Genomic DNA, 13,531 nt, shown 5'->3' with positions numbered 1-13,531 from the left:
AAATTAGAAAATCATAAAAACCAAAAATATTTTGTGTTTCTTGTTTGAGTCTTGAGTCAATTTTTAAGTTTGGTGTCAATTGCATGCTTTAAAAATTTTTTCTTGCATTTTTTCGAAAATTCCATGCATTCATAGTGTTCTTCATGATCTTCAAGTTGTTCTTGACAAGTCTTCTTGTTTGATCTTGATGATTTCTTGTTTTGTGTCTTTTCTTGTTTTTCATGTGCATCTTTGCATTCATATTTTTCATGCATTAAAGATTTCTGATGAGCGGATATTTTATACGCTTTTTGGGGGTAATTTCATGTAGATTTTAGTATGTTTCAGTTAGTTTTTAGTAAAATAATATTAGTTTTTAGGCAAAAATCATATTTCTGGACTTTACTATGAGTTTGTGTGTTTTTCTGTGATTTCAGGTATTTTCTGGCTGAAATTGAGGGAGCTGAGCAAAAATCTGACTTAGGCTGAAAAAGGACTGCTGATGCTGTTGGATCCTGACCTCCCTGCACTCGAAATGGATTTTCTGGAGCTACAGAAGTCCAATTGGCGCGCTCTCAACGGCGTTGGAAAGTAGACATCCAGGGCTTTCCAGCAATATATAATAGTCCATACTTTGAGCGAGGATAGACGACGTAACTTGGCGTTAAACGCCAAGTTCATGCTGCTGTCTGGAGTTAAACGCCAGAAAAACGTCATTATCCGGAGTTGAACGCCCAAAACACGTCATAACATGAAGTTGGACGCCAAGAAAGGCCTCTGCACGTGGAAAGCTTTAGTCTCAGCCCCAGCACACACCAAGTGGGCCCCAGAAGTGGATTTCTGCACCAATTATCTTAGTTTATTCATTTTCTGTAACCCTAGGTTATTAGTTTACTATTTAAACAACTTTTACAGACATTTCTTGTACCTCATGACATTTTCAGATCTGAATTACATACTTTGTGACGGCATGAGTCTCTAAACTCCATTGTTGGGGGTGAGGAGCTCTGCAGCGTCTCGATGATTTAATACAATTCCTTTGTTTTCCATTCAAACACGCTTGTTCTTATCTAAGATGTTTATTCGCGCTTAACTGTGGAGAAGGTGATGATCCGTGACACTCATCACCTTCCTCAACCTATGAACGTGTGCCTGACAACCACCTCCGTTCTACATCAGATTGAATGAATATCTCTTAGATTCCCCAACAGAATCTTCGTGGTATAAGCCGGATTGATGGCGGCATTCATGAGAATCCGGAAAGTCTAAACCTTGTCTGTGGTATTCCGAGTAGGATTCCGGGATTGAATGACTGTGACGTGCTTCAAACTTTAACCTGCTGGGCGTTAGTGACAGACGCAAAAGAGTGATTCTATTCCAGTAGGAGCGGGAACCAACCGGTGATTAGCCGTACTGTGACAGAGTGCGTGCATAGTTTTCACTGCGAGGATGGGAAGTAGCCATTGACAACGGTGACACCCTACATAGAGCTTGCCATGGAAGGAACCTGCGTGTGAGAAGAGGATCTCAAGGAAGAGTTGAAGTCAGAGGACAAAGCATCTCCAAAACTCCAACATATTCCCCAGTACTGAAAATCAAGTAACTCTATTATTTTAACTTACAATTTTATGAAATTTGCAGTTTGGCTTTTTACAAATAAATCCAAATAATCCTATTGATATCCTGACTAAGACTAATAAAATAAATATTGATTGCTTCAAACCAATAATCTCTGTGGATTCGACCCTTACTCACGTAAGGTATTACTTGGACGACCCAGTACACTTGCTGGTCAGTTGAACGAAGTTGTGAGCTTCTCTAATCAGTTAGTTAAATTAGTTTAACTTTTTGGCACATGCCAAGGAGCCATTAATTAAAGATCACAATTTCGTCCACCAATTTCTAAGTTTGGTGTCTTGCATGTTTTCTTTGCATTAAAAATTTTTCAAAAATATGTTCTTGATGTTCATCATGATCTTCAAAGTGTTCTTGGTGTTCATCTTGACATTCATAGCATTCTTGCATGCATTCATTGTTTTGATCTAAAAATTTCATGCATTGAGTATTTTTGTTGTTTTTCTCTCTCATAATTAAAAATTCAAAAATCAAAAAAAATATCTTTTCCTTATTTTCCTCCAAAATTTCGAAATTTTGGGTTGACGTGGTCAAAAATTTTTCAAAATTAGTTGTTTCTCACAAGTCAAGTCAAAATTTCAATTTTAAAAATCTTATCTTTTCAAAATCTTTTTCAAAAATCATATCTTTTTCATTTTTTTTATAATTTTTGAAAATTTCAAAAATCTTTTTCAAATTATTTTCAAAAATCTTTTTCTTATCTTTATATCAAATTTTCGAAAATTAGCTAACAATTAATGTGATTGGTTCAAAAATTTGAAGTTTGTTACTTTCTTGTTAAGAAAGGTTCAATCTTTAAGTTCTAGAATCTTATCTTGTAGTTTCTTGTTAGTTAAGTCAATTTTAAAATTAAATCTTTTTATCTTTTATCTTATCTTTTTCAAAATTTTATCTTTTTCAAAATTTGATTTCAAAATATCTTATCTAACTTCTTATCCTCTTATCTTTTTCAAAATTTGATTTCAAATCTTTTTCAATCAACTAACTAACTTTTTGTTTGTTTCTTATCTTTTTCAAAACCACCTAACTACTTTTCCCTCTCTAATTTTCGAAAATTCTCCCTCTCTTTTTCAAAAATTCTTTTTGTTTTAAATTTTAATTTTAATTATATTTTGTCTTTGATTTTCGAAAATTACTAACCTCTTTTTCAAAAATTTTTTTCGAAATTTCCCTTCTCTTCTCTTATTCTATTTAATTATTTAATTACTAACAATTCTCTTCACCTCTCTTCATCTAAAATCCGAACATCATATATCCCTTGTGTTTGGATTCTTCTACCCCTTTCTTCTTCTACTAATAATAAGGATCCTCTTTACTGTGACATAGAGGATTCCTCTTTCTTTTCTTGTTTTCTTCTCTTTCATATGAGCAGGAACAGGGAAAAGAGCACTCTTGTTGAAGTTGATCCAGAACCTGAAAGGACTCTGAAGAGAAAATTAAGAGAAGCTAAATTACAACAATCCAGAAATAACCTTTCAGAAATTTTCGAACAAGAGAAGGAGATGGCAGCCGAAAATAATAATAATAATAATGCAAGGAGAATGCTTGGTGACTTCACAAAGCCAACATCCAAGTTTGATGGAAGAAGCATCTCCATTCCTGCCATTGGAGCCAATAACTTTGAGCTGAAACCTCAGCTAGTTGCCTTGATGCAACAAAACTGCAAGTTTTATGGACTTCCATCTGAAGATCCTTATCAGTTTTTAACTGAGTTCTTGCAGATCTGTGAGACTGTAAAGACAAATGGAGTTAATCCTGAAGTCTACAGACTCATGCTTTTCCCTTTTGCTGTAAGAGACAGAGCTAGAATATGGTTGGATTCACAACCTAAGGATAGCCTAGACTCCTGGGATAAGCTGGTCACTGCTTTCTTGGATAAATTCTTTCCTCCTCAAAAGCTGAGCAAGCTGAGAGTGGATGTTCAAACCTTCAAACAAAAAGATGGTGAATCCCTCTATGAAGCTTGGGAAAGATATAAGCAGTTGACCAAAAGATGTCCATCTGACATGTTTTTAGAATGGACCCTATTAGATATATTCTATTATGGTCTCTCTGAATTTTTGAAAATGTCATTGGACCATTCTGCAGGTGGATCTATTCACCTGAAGAAAATGCCTGAAGAGGCTCAAGAACTCATTGACATGGTTACAAACAACCAATTCATGTATACCTCTGAGAGGAATTCCGTGAATAATGGGATACCTCAGAAGAAAGGAGTTCTTGAAATTGATGCTCTGAATGCCATATTGGCTCAGAACAAAATGTTGACTCAACAGGTCAACATAATCTCTCAAAATCTGAATGGATTGTAACATGCATCCAACAGTACTAGAGAGGTAGCTTCTGAAGAAGCTTATGATCCTGAGAACCCTGCCATGGCAGAGGTTAATTACATGGGTGAACCTTATGGAAACACCTATAACCCATCATGGAGAAATCATCCAAATTTCTCCTGGAAGGATCAACAAAAGCCTCAACAAGGCTTTAACAATGGTGGACGCAATAGGCTGAGCAATAGTAAGCCATATCCATCATCTTCTCAGCAACAGACAGAGAATTCAGAACAAAACACTTCTAATTTAGCCAATATTGTCTCTGACCTGTCAAAGGCCACTTTCAGTTTCATGAATGAAACAAGATCCTCCATTAGAAATTTGGAGGCACAAGTAGGCCAGCTGAGTAATAAAGTTATTGAAACTCCTCCCAGTATTCTCCCAAGCAATACAGAAGAGAATCCAAAAGGAGAGTGCAAGGCCATTGATTTAATCAAAGTGGCCGAATGCACTAGGGAGGAAGAGGATGAAAATCCTAGTGAGGAAGACCTCCTGGGACATCCTTCAAGCAAGAAGGAGTTTCCTATTAAGGATCCAGAGGAATCTGAGGCTCATACAGAGACCATAGAGATTCCATTAAATCTCCTTCTGCCATTCATGAGCTCTGAAGACTATTCTTCCTCTGAAGAGGATGAAGATGTGACTGGAGAGCAAGTTGCTCAATATTTAGGAGCTATCATGAAGCTGAATGACAAGTTACTTGGTAATGAGACTTGGGAAAGTGAACCTCCCTTGCTCATTAGTGAACTAGATACTTGGATTCAGAAAACTCTACCTCAAAAGAAACAAGATCTTGGCAAGTTCCTAATACCTTGTACCATAGGCACCATGAGCTTTGAAAAAGCTCTATGTGATCTGGGGTCAGGGATAAATCTTATGCCACTCTCTGTAATGGAGAAGCTGGGGATCATTGAGGTACAACCTGCCTTGTTCTCATTGCAATTGGCAGATAAGTCATTGAGACAAGCTTATGGAATAGTAGGGGACGTGCTAGTAAAGGTTGAAGGCCTTTACATCCCTGCTGATTTCATAATCCTAGACACTAGGAAGGAAGATGATGAATGCATCATCCTAGGAAGACCTTTCCTAGCCACAGCAGGAGCTATGATAGATGTCAACAGAGGAGAATTAGTCCTTCAAATTGAATGGGGACTACCTTGTGTTTAAGGCACATGGCCATCCCTCTGTGACAAAAGAGAGTAAGCATGAAGAGCTTCTCTCAGTTCAGAGTCAAGAAGAGCCCACACAGTCAAACTCTAAGTTTGGTGTTGTGAAGCCACAACCAAACTCTAAGTTTGGTGTTAAGATCCCATATCCAAACTCTAAGTTTGGTGTTGGGACTACACACTAAAATTGACCTGATCACCTTGTGGCTCCATGAGAGCCACTGTCAAGCTATTGACATTAAAGAAGTGCTTGTTGGGAAGCAACCCAAGTTTATTTATCTAATTTTTATTATATTGTTATTTTGTGTTTTATTAGGTACATGATCATGAGGAGTCACGAAAAAATAAAAAAAATTAAAAACAGAGTCAAAAACAGAAGAAAAAAATTTTTCACCCTGGAAGACGCACGGGCTGGCGTTCAACGCCAGTAAGGTGCATCTGGCCGGCGTTCAACGCCAGAACAGAGCACCATTCTGGCGCTGAACGCCAGAAACAAGCAACATCCTGGCGCTGAACACCAGGAATGTGCCCAGAGAGGAAAAACTGGCGCTGAACGCCAGTAACAAGCATGAAACTGGCGTTCAACGCCAGAAACATGCTTTACATGGGCGTTGAACGCCCAGAACGTGCACCAATGGGCGTTTAAACGCCAGAATGGTGTGCCAAGGCAATTTACATGCCTATTTGGTGCAGGGATGGAATTCCTTGACACCTCAGGACCTGTGGACCCCACAGGATCATCTCAGGATCTGTGGACCTCACAGGATCCCCACCTACCTCGCCCTCTCTCTTTCCATTCATGGTCATTCCTTCTATTTTTCATTCACCACCTACATCTATCCACTCTTCCCCATACACCCCACCTACCTTTACAATTCAACTTCTCTTTCCCACCCAATCCCACCCATATAGCCGAATCCATCTCCCTTCACTCACCTCCATTTTCTTCTTCTTCTTCTTCCTCTCTTCTTTCTTCTCTTGCTCGAGGGTGAGCAATATTTTAAGTTTGGTGTGGTAAAAGCATAGCTTTTTTGCTTTTCCATTACCATTAATGGCACCTAAGGCCAGAGAAACCTCAAAGGGAAGACAAAAGCTTCCACCTCTGAGTCTTGGGAGATGGAAAGACTATAAGCCGTCATAGCTCAGTGGTAGAACATGTGGCTGCAAATCAAGAGATCCCTGAGATACCTCAGGGAATAAGTTATCCTCCACACAAATATTGGAAGCAACTAAGGGTAGAAACACCAAAATTACTAGGAATCATTCAACAAAAGCAAGGAAGAGACATAGAGGAGCTCAAAAGGCACCATTGGACCTTCAAGAAGGCGCCACCCTCACTCAGGTGGATTCATTCCTTGTTCTTTATTTCTTTCTGTTTTCGGTTTTTAATGTTGTGTTTATCTATGTTTTGTGTCTTTATTTCATGATCATTAGTATGTAACCATGCCTTAAAGCTATGAATAAAATCCATTAATCCTTTACCTCTCTTAAATGAAAAATGTTTTAATTCAAAAGAACAAGAAGTACATGAATTTCGAATTCATCCTTGAATTTAATTTAATTATATTGATGTGGTGGCAATACTTTTTGTTTTCTAAATGAATGCTTAAACAGTGCATATTTTTGATCTTGTTGTTTATGAGTGTTAAAATTGTTGGCTCTTGAAAGAATGATGAACAAAGAGAAATGTTATTGATGATCTGAAAAATCATGAAATTGATTCTTGAAGCAAGAAAAAGCAGTGAAAAAGGAAGCTTGCGAAAAAAAAAAAAAGTGGCGAAAAAAAAATAGAAAGAAAAAGAAGGAGCAGTAGAAAAAGCCAATAGCCCTTAAAACCAAAAGGCAAGGGTAAAAAGGATCCAAGGCTTTGAGCATCAATGGATAGGAGGGCCCAAGGAAATAAAATCCAGGCCTAAGCGGCTAAATCAAGCTGTCCCTAACCATGTGCTTGTGTCATGAAGGTCCAAGTGAAAAGCTTGAGACTAAGTGGTTAAAGTCGTGATCCAAGGCAAAAGAGTGTGCTTAAGAGCTCTGGACACCACTAACTGGGGACTCTAGCAAAGCTGAGTCACAATCTGAAAAGGTTCACCCAGTTATGTGTCTGTGGCATTGATGTATCCGGTGGTAATACTGGAAAACAAAGTGCTTAGGGCCACGGCCAAGACTCATAAGTAGCTGTGTTCAAGAATCAACATGCTTAACTAGAAAAGTCAATAACACTATCCAAAATTCTGAGTTCCCAGAGACGCCAATCACTCTGAACTTCAAAGGAAAAAGTGAGATGCCAAAACTATTCAGAAGCAAAAAGCTACAAGTCCCGCTCATCTAATTAAATTAATATTCATTGATATTCTGGAATTTATAGTATATTCTCTTCTTTTATCCTATTTGATTTTCAGTTGCTTGGGGACAAGCAACAATTTAAGTTTGGTGTTGTGATGAGCGGATAATTTATACGCTTTTTGGCATTGTTTTTATATAGTTTTTAGTACGTTTGAGCTACTTTTAGGGATGTTTTCGTTAGTTTTTATGTTAAATTCACATTTCTGGACTTTACTATGAGTTTGTGTGTTTTTCTGTGATTTCAGGTAAATTCTGGCTGAAATTGAGGGACTTGAGCAAAACTCTGAAGAAGGCTGACAAAAGGACTGCTGATGCTGTTGGAATCTGACCTCCCTGCACTCGAAATGGATTTTCTGGAGCTACAGAACTCCAATTGGCGCGCTCTTAATGGCGTTGAAAAGTAGACATCCAGAGCTTTCCAGCAATATATAATAGTCCATACTTTATTCGAAGATTGACGACGTAACTTGGCGTTGAACGTCAAGTACATGCTGCTGTCTGGAGTTAAACGCCAGAAAAACGTCATGATCCGGAGTTGAACGCCCAAAACACGTCATAACTCGGAGTTCAACTCCAAGAGAAGCCTCAGCTCGTGGATTGATCAAGCTCAGCCCAAACATACACCAAGTGGGCCCCGGAAGTGAATTTATGCATCAATCACTTACTCATGTAAACCCTAGGAGCTAGTTTATTATAAATAGAACATTTATCTATTGTATTAGATGTCTTTTGACCACGTCTCATCTTTGGTCTCAGTTTTGTATTATTCTTCATCTTAGGAGGCCATTGAGCACGTTTTAGGGGGCTGGCCATTCGGCCATGCCTGAACCTTTTACTTATGTATTTTCAACGGTGGAGTTTCTGCACACCATAGATTAAGGGTGTGGAGCTCTGCTGTACCTCAAGTATTAATGCAATTCTATTTTCTTTTATTCAAATCTCTCTTATTCTTATTCCAAGATATACGTTCGTACCCAAGAACATGATGAATGTGATGATAAGTAACCCTCATTATCATTCTCACTTATGAACGCACGTGATTGACAACCACTTCCGTTCTACATGCAACAGAGCTTGAATGTGTATCTCTTAGATTCCCCAACAGAATCTTCGTGGTATAAGCTAGATAGATGGTGGCATTCATGAGGACCCGGAAAGTCTAAACCTTGTCTGTGGTATTCCGAGTAGGATCCTGGGATTGAATGACTGTGACGAGCTTCAAACTCCTGAAGGCTGGGCGTGATGACAAGCGCAAAAGAATCAAGGGATTCTATTCCAACCTGATTGAGAACTGACAGATGATTAGCCGTGCTATGACAGAGCATAGGAACGTTTTCACTGAGAGGATGGGATGTAGCCATTGACAACGGCGATGCCCTACATACAGCTTGCCATGGAAAGGAGTAAGAAGGATTGAGTTGAAGCAGTGGGAGAGCAGGCGTCCTTGAGCCATACAGTATCTTCATTCGCTTATCTGAAATTCCCACCAATGAATCTGCATGAGTACTCTATCCCTTTTATTATTTCTATTTTCTTATCTTTATTTTCGAAAACCCATAAACCAATTTAATCTGCCTAACTGAGATTTACAAGGTGACCATAGCTGGCTTCATACCAACAATCTCTGTGGGATCGACCCTTACTCACGTAAGGTTTATTACTTGGACGACCCAGTACACTTGCTGGTTAGTTGAACGGAGTTGTGTCCACTCGTGCCAATTTCAAATTCCATAATTTTACAATTACGTGCAACTACAGCACCAAGTTGATGAATGCAACTCAAAGAATAGTGATCACAATTTCGTCCACCAGAGGCAACCCAATGTTATATTTATCTATTTTTCTTTTGTTATTTTATGTTTTCTGTAGATTGATGATTGATGAGCGGATAATTTATACACTTTTTGGCATTATTTTTAGGTAGTTTTTAGTAAGTTCAAGCTACTTTTAGGGATGTTTTCATTAGTTTTTATGTTAAATTCACATTTCTAGACTTTACTATGAGTTTGTGTGTTTTTCTGTAATTTCAGGTAATTTCTGGCTGAAATTGAGGGACTTGAGCAAAACTCTGAAAAGGAGGCTGACAAAGGACTGCTGATGCTATTGGAATCTGACCTCCCTTCACTCAAAATGGATTTACTGGACGTACAGAACTCCAAATGGCGCGCTCTCAATGGCGTTGGAAAGTAGACATCCAGAGCTTTCCAGCAATATATAATAGTCCATACTTTATTCGGGAATTGATGACTTAAAGTGGTGCTCAACGCCAAGTACATGCTGCTATCTGGAGTCAAACGCCAGAAACACGTCACAACCCAGAGTTGAACGCCAAAAACACGTTATAACTTGGCGTTCAACTCCAAGAGAAGCCTCAGCTCATGGATAGATCAAGCTCAGCCCAAACATACACCAAGTGGGCCCCGGAAGTGGATTTATGCATCAATTACTTACTCATGTAAACCCTAGTAGATAGTTTAGTATAAATAAGACTTTTTACTAGTGTATCAGTCGTCTTTTGACCATTCGGTCTTTTGATCACCTTCATGGTGGCTGGCCATTCGGCCATGCCTGAACCTTTCACTTATGTATTTTCAACGGTGGAGTTTCTACACACCATAGATTAAGGGTGTGGAGCTCTGCTGTACCTCAAGTTTCAATACAATTACTATTACTTTTTATTCAATTCTCTTTTATTCTTATTCCAAGATATATGTTGCACTTCAACTTGATGAATGTGATGATCCCTGACACTCATCATCATTCTCACCTATGAACGCGTGTGACTGACAACCACTTCCGTTCTACTTTAGGCCGGGCGCATATCTCTTAGATTCTCCAACAGAATCTTCGTGGTATAAGCTAGATAGATGGCGGCATTCATGGGAATCCGGAAAGTCTAACCTTGTCTGTGGTATTCTGAGTAGGATTCCGGGAATCTGGAAAGTCTAACATTGTCTGTGGTATTCCGAGTAAGATTCCGGTATTGAATGACTGTGACGAGCTTCAAACTCCTGAAGGCTGGGCGTTAGTGACAGACGCAAAAGAATCAAGGGATTCTATTCCAACCTGATTGAGAACCGACAGATGATTAGCCGTGCTGTGACAGAGCATAGGACCATTTTCACTGAGAGGATGGGATATAGCCATTGACAACAGTGATGCCCTACATACAGCTTGCCATGGAAAGGAGTAAGAAGGATTGGATGAATGTAATAAGAAAGTAGAAATTCGAGAGGAGCACAGCATCTCCATACGCCTATCTGAAATTCCCACCATTAATTTACATAAGTATTTCTATCTTAGTTTATTTATCTTTATTTTCTATTTATTCCATTAATCAAATTTAAATCAATAATCCAATTATACTTGAATCCGCCTGACTGAGATTTACAAGGTGACCATAGCTTGCTTCATACCAACAATCTCTGTGGGATCGACCCTTACTCACGTAAGGTATTACTTGGACGACCCAGTACACTTGCTGGTTAAGATGAACGGAGTTGTATCCACACATAATCAATAGCCATTAAATAAATCTCATGCAAATACAAAGAGGGTCACAAATGTTTGAAAAAGATTTAATTTTTAAAATTAAAATTAATTACTTAACTAACAAGTAACTACAAGATATGATTCTAGAATTTAAAGATTGATCCTTTCTTAACAAGAAAGTAACAAACTTCAAATTTTTGAATCAATCACATTAATTGTTAGCTAATTTTCGAAAATTTGATATAAAGATAAGAAAAAGATTTTGAAAATATTTTGAAAAAGATTTTTGAAATTTTCGAAAAAAAAGGAAAAAAATGGAAAAGATATGATTTTTGAAAAAGATTTTGAAAAGATAAGATTTTTAAATTTGAAAATTTTACTTGACTTGTAAGAAACAACTAATTTTAAAATTTTTTGACTAAGTCAACTCAAATTTTCGAAAATTATGAGAAAATTAAGGAAAAGATAATTTTTTTTTATTTTTTGAATTTTTAGTGATGAGAAAGAAAAACATAAAAATGACCCAAAACATGAAAATTTTGGATCAAAACACATGATGCATGCAAGAACACTATGAATGTCAAGATGAACATCAAGAACACTTTGAAGATCATGATGAACATCAAGAACATATTTTTGAAAAATTTTTGATGCAAAGAAAATATGCAAGACACCAAACTTAGAAATCCTTAATGCATGGACACTATGAATGCAAGAATGCACATGAAAAACAATAAAAGACACAAAACAAAAAATCATCAAGATCAAACAAGAAGATTTACCAAGAACAACTTGAAGATCATGAAGATCACTATGAATGTATGGAATTTTCGAAAAAATAAAGAATAAATTTTAAAAACATGCAATTGACACCAAACTTAAAAATTGACTCAAGACTCAAACAAGAACAAAAAAATATTTTTGGTTTTTTTATGATTTTATGATTTTTTTGGTATTTTCTTTATTTATTTTTGAAAAAAAGGAAAAAAATTTTTGAAAAATTTTTAAAAACAAAACAAAAAGAAAATTACCTAATCTGAGCAACAAGATGAACCGTTAGTTGTCCATACTCGAACAATCCCCGGCAACGGCGCCAAAAACTTGGTGGACGAAATTGTGACCCTCTTTGTATTTGCATGAGATTTATTTAATGGCTATTGATTATGTGTGGACACAACTCCGTTCATCTTAACCAGCAAGTGTACTGGGTCGTCCAAGTAATACCTTACGTGAGTAAGGGTCGATCCCACAGAGATTGTAGGTATGAAGCAAGCTATGGTCACCTTGTAAATCTCAGTCAGGCGGATTCAAGTATAATTGGATTATTGGTTTAAATTTGATTAATGGAATAAATAGAAAATAAAGATAAATAAACTAAGATAGAAATACTTATGTAAATTAATGGTGGGAATTTCAGATAGGCGTATGGAGATGCTGTGCTCCTCTCGAATTTCTACTTTCTTATTACATTCATCCAATCCTTCTTACTCCTTTCCATGGCAAGCTGTATGTAGGGCATCACTGTTGTCAATGGCTACATCCCATCCTCTCAGTGAAAATGGTCCTATGCTCTGTCACAGCACGGCTAATCATCTGTCGGTTCTCAATCAGGTTGGAATAGAATCCCTTGATTCTTTTGTGTCTGTCACTAATGCCCATCCTTCAGGAGTTTGAAGCTCGTCACAGTCATTCAATACCGGAATCTTACTCGGAATACCACAGACAAGGTTAGACTTTCCAGATTCCCGGAATCCTACTCAGAATACCACAGACAAGGTTAGACTTTCCGGATTCCCATGAATGCTGTCATCTATCTAGCTTATACCACGAAGATTCTGTTGGAGAATCTAAGAGATATGCACCCGGCCTAAAGTAGAACGAAATTGGTTGTCAGTCACACGCATTCATAGGTGAGAATGATGATGAGTGTCACGGATCATCACATTCATCAAGTTGAAGTGCAACGTATATCTTGGAATAAGAATAAAAGAGAATTGAATAAAAAGTAATAGTAATTGTATTGAAACTTGAGGTACAGCAGAGCTCCACACCCTTAATCTATGGTGTGTAGAAACTCAACCGTTGAAAATACATAAGTGAAAGGTTCAGGCATGGCCGAATGGCCAGCCACCATGAAGGTGATCAAAAGACCGAATGGTCAAAAGACGACTAATACACTAATAAAAAGTCTTATTTATACTAAACTAGCTACTAGGGTTTACATGAGTAAGTAATTGATGCATAAATCCACTTCCGGGGCCCACTTGGTGTATGTTTGGGCTGAGCTTGATCTATCCACGAGCTGAGGCTTCTCTTGGAGTTGAACGCCAAGTTATAACATGTTTTGGGCATTCAACTCCGGGTTGTGACGTGTTTCTGGCGTTTGACTCCAGACAGCAGCATGTACTTGGCGTTGAGCGCCACTTTAAGTCATCAATTCCCGAATAAAGTATGGACTATTATATATTCTGGAAATCTCTGGATGTCTACTTTCCAACGCCATTGAGAGCGTGCCATTTAGAGTTCTGTAGCTCCAAAAAATCCATTTTGAGTGTAGGGAGGTCAGATTCCAACAGCATCAGC

The 13,531-nt window shown here is 37.8% G+C and overlaps 1 non-coding gene across 1 annotated transcript; it reads right to left on the bottom strand.

Annotated features, from left to right (window-relative positions):
- Positions 1–3,518: 3,518 nt before the first annotated feature.
- Positions 3,519–3,622, bottom strand: LOC112804308 (small nucleolar RNA R71). The gene has a single exon (XR_003202922.1). It is a non-coding gene; the product is annotated as a small nucleolar RNA R71 (small nucleolar RNA).
- Positions 3,623–13,531: the final 9,909 nt, after the last annotated feature.

Source organism: Arachis hypogaea, chromosome 5 (genome assembly GCF_003086295.3).
Source record: "Arachis hypogaea cultivar Tifrunner chromosome 5, arahy.Tifrunner.gnm2.J5K5, whole genome shotgun sequence".
Lineage (NCBI taxonomy): Eukaryota > Viridiplantae > Streptophyta > Magnoliopsida > Fabales > Fabaceae > Arachis > Arachis hypogaea.
The sequence above is the reverse complement of the archived record's forward strand: the minus strand, read 5'-3'. Positions and strand labels throughout refer to the sequence as shown.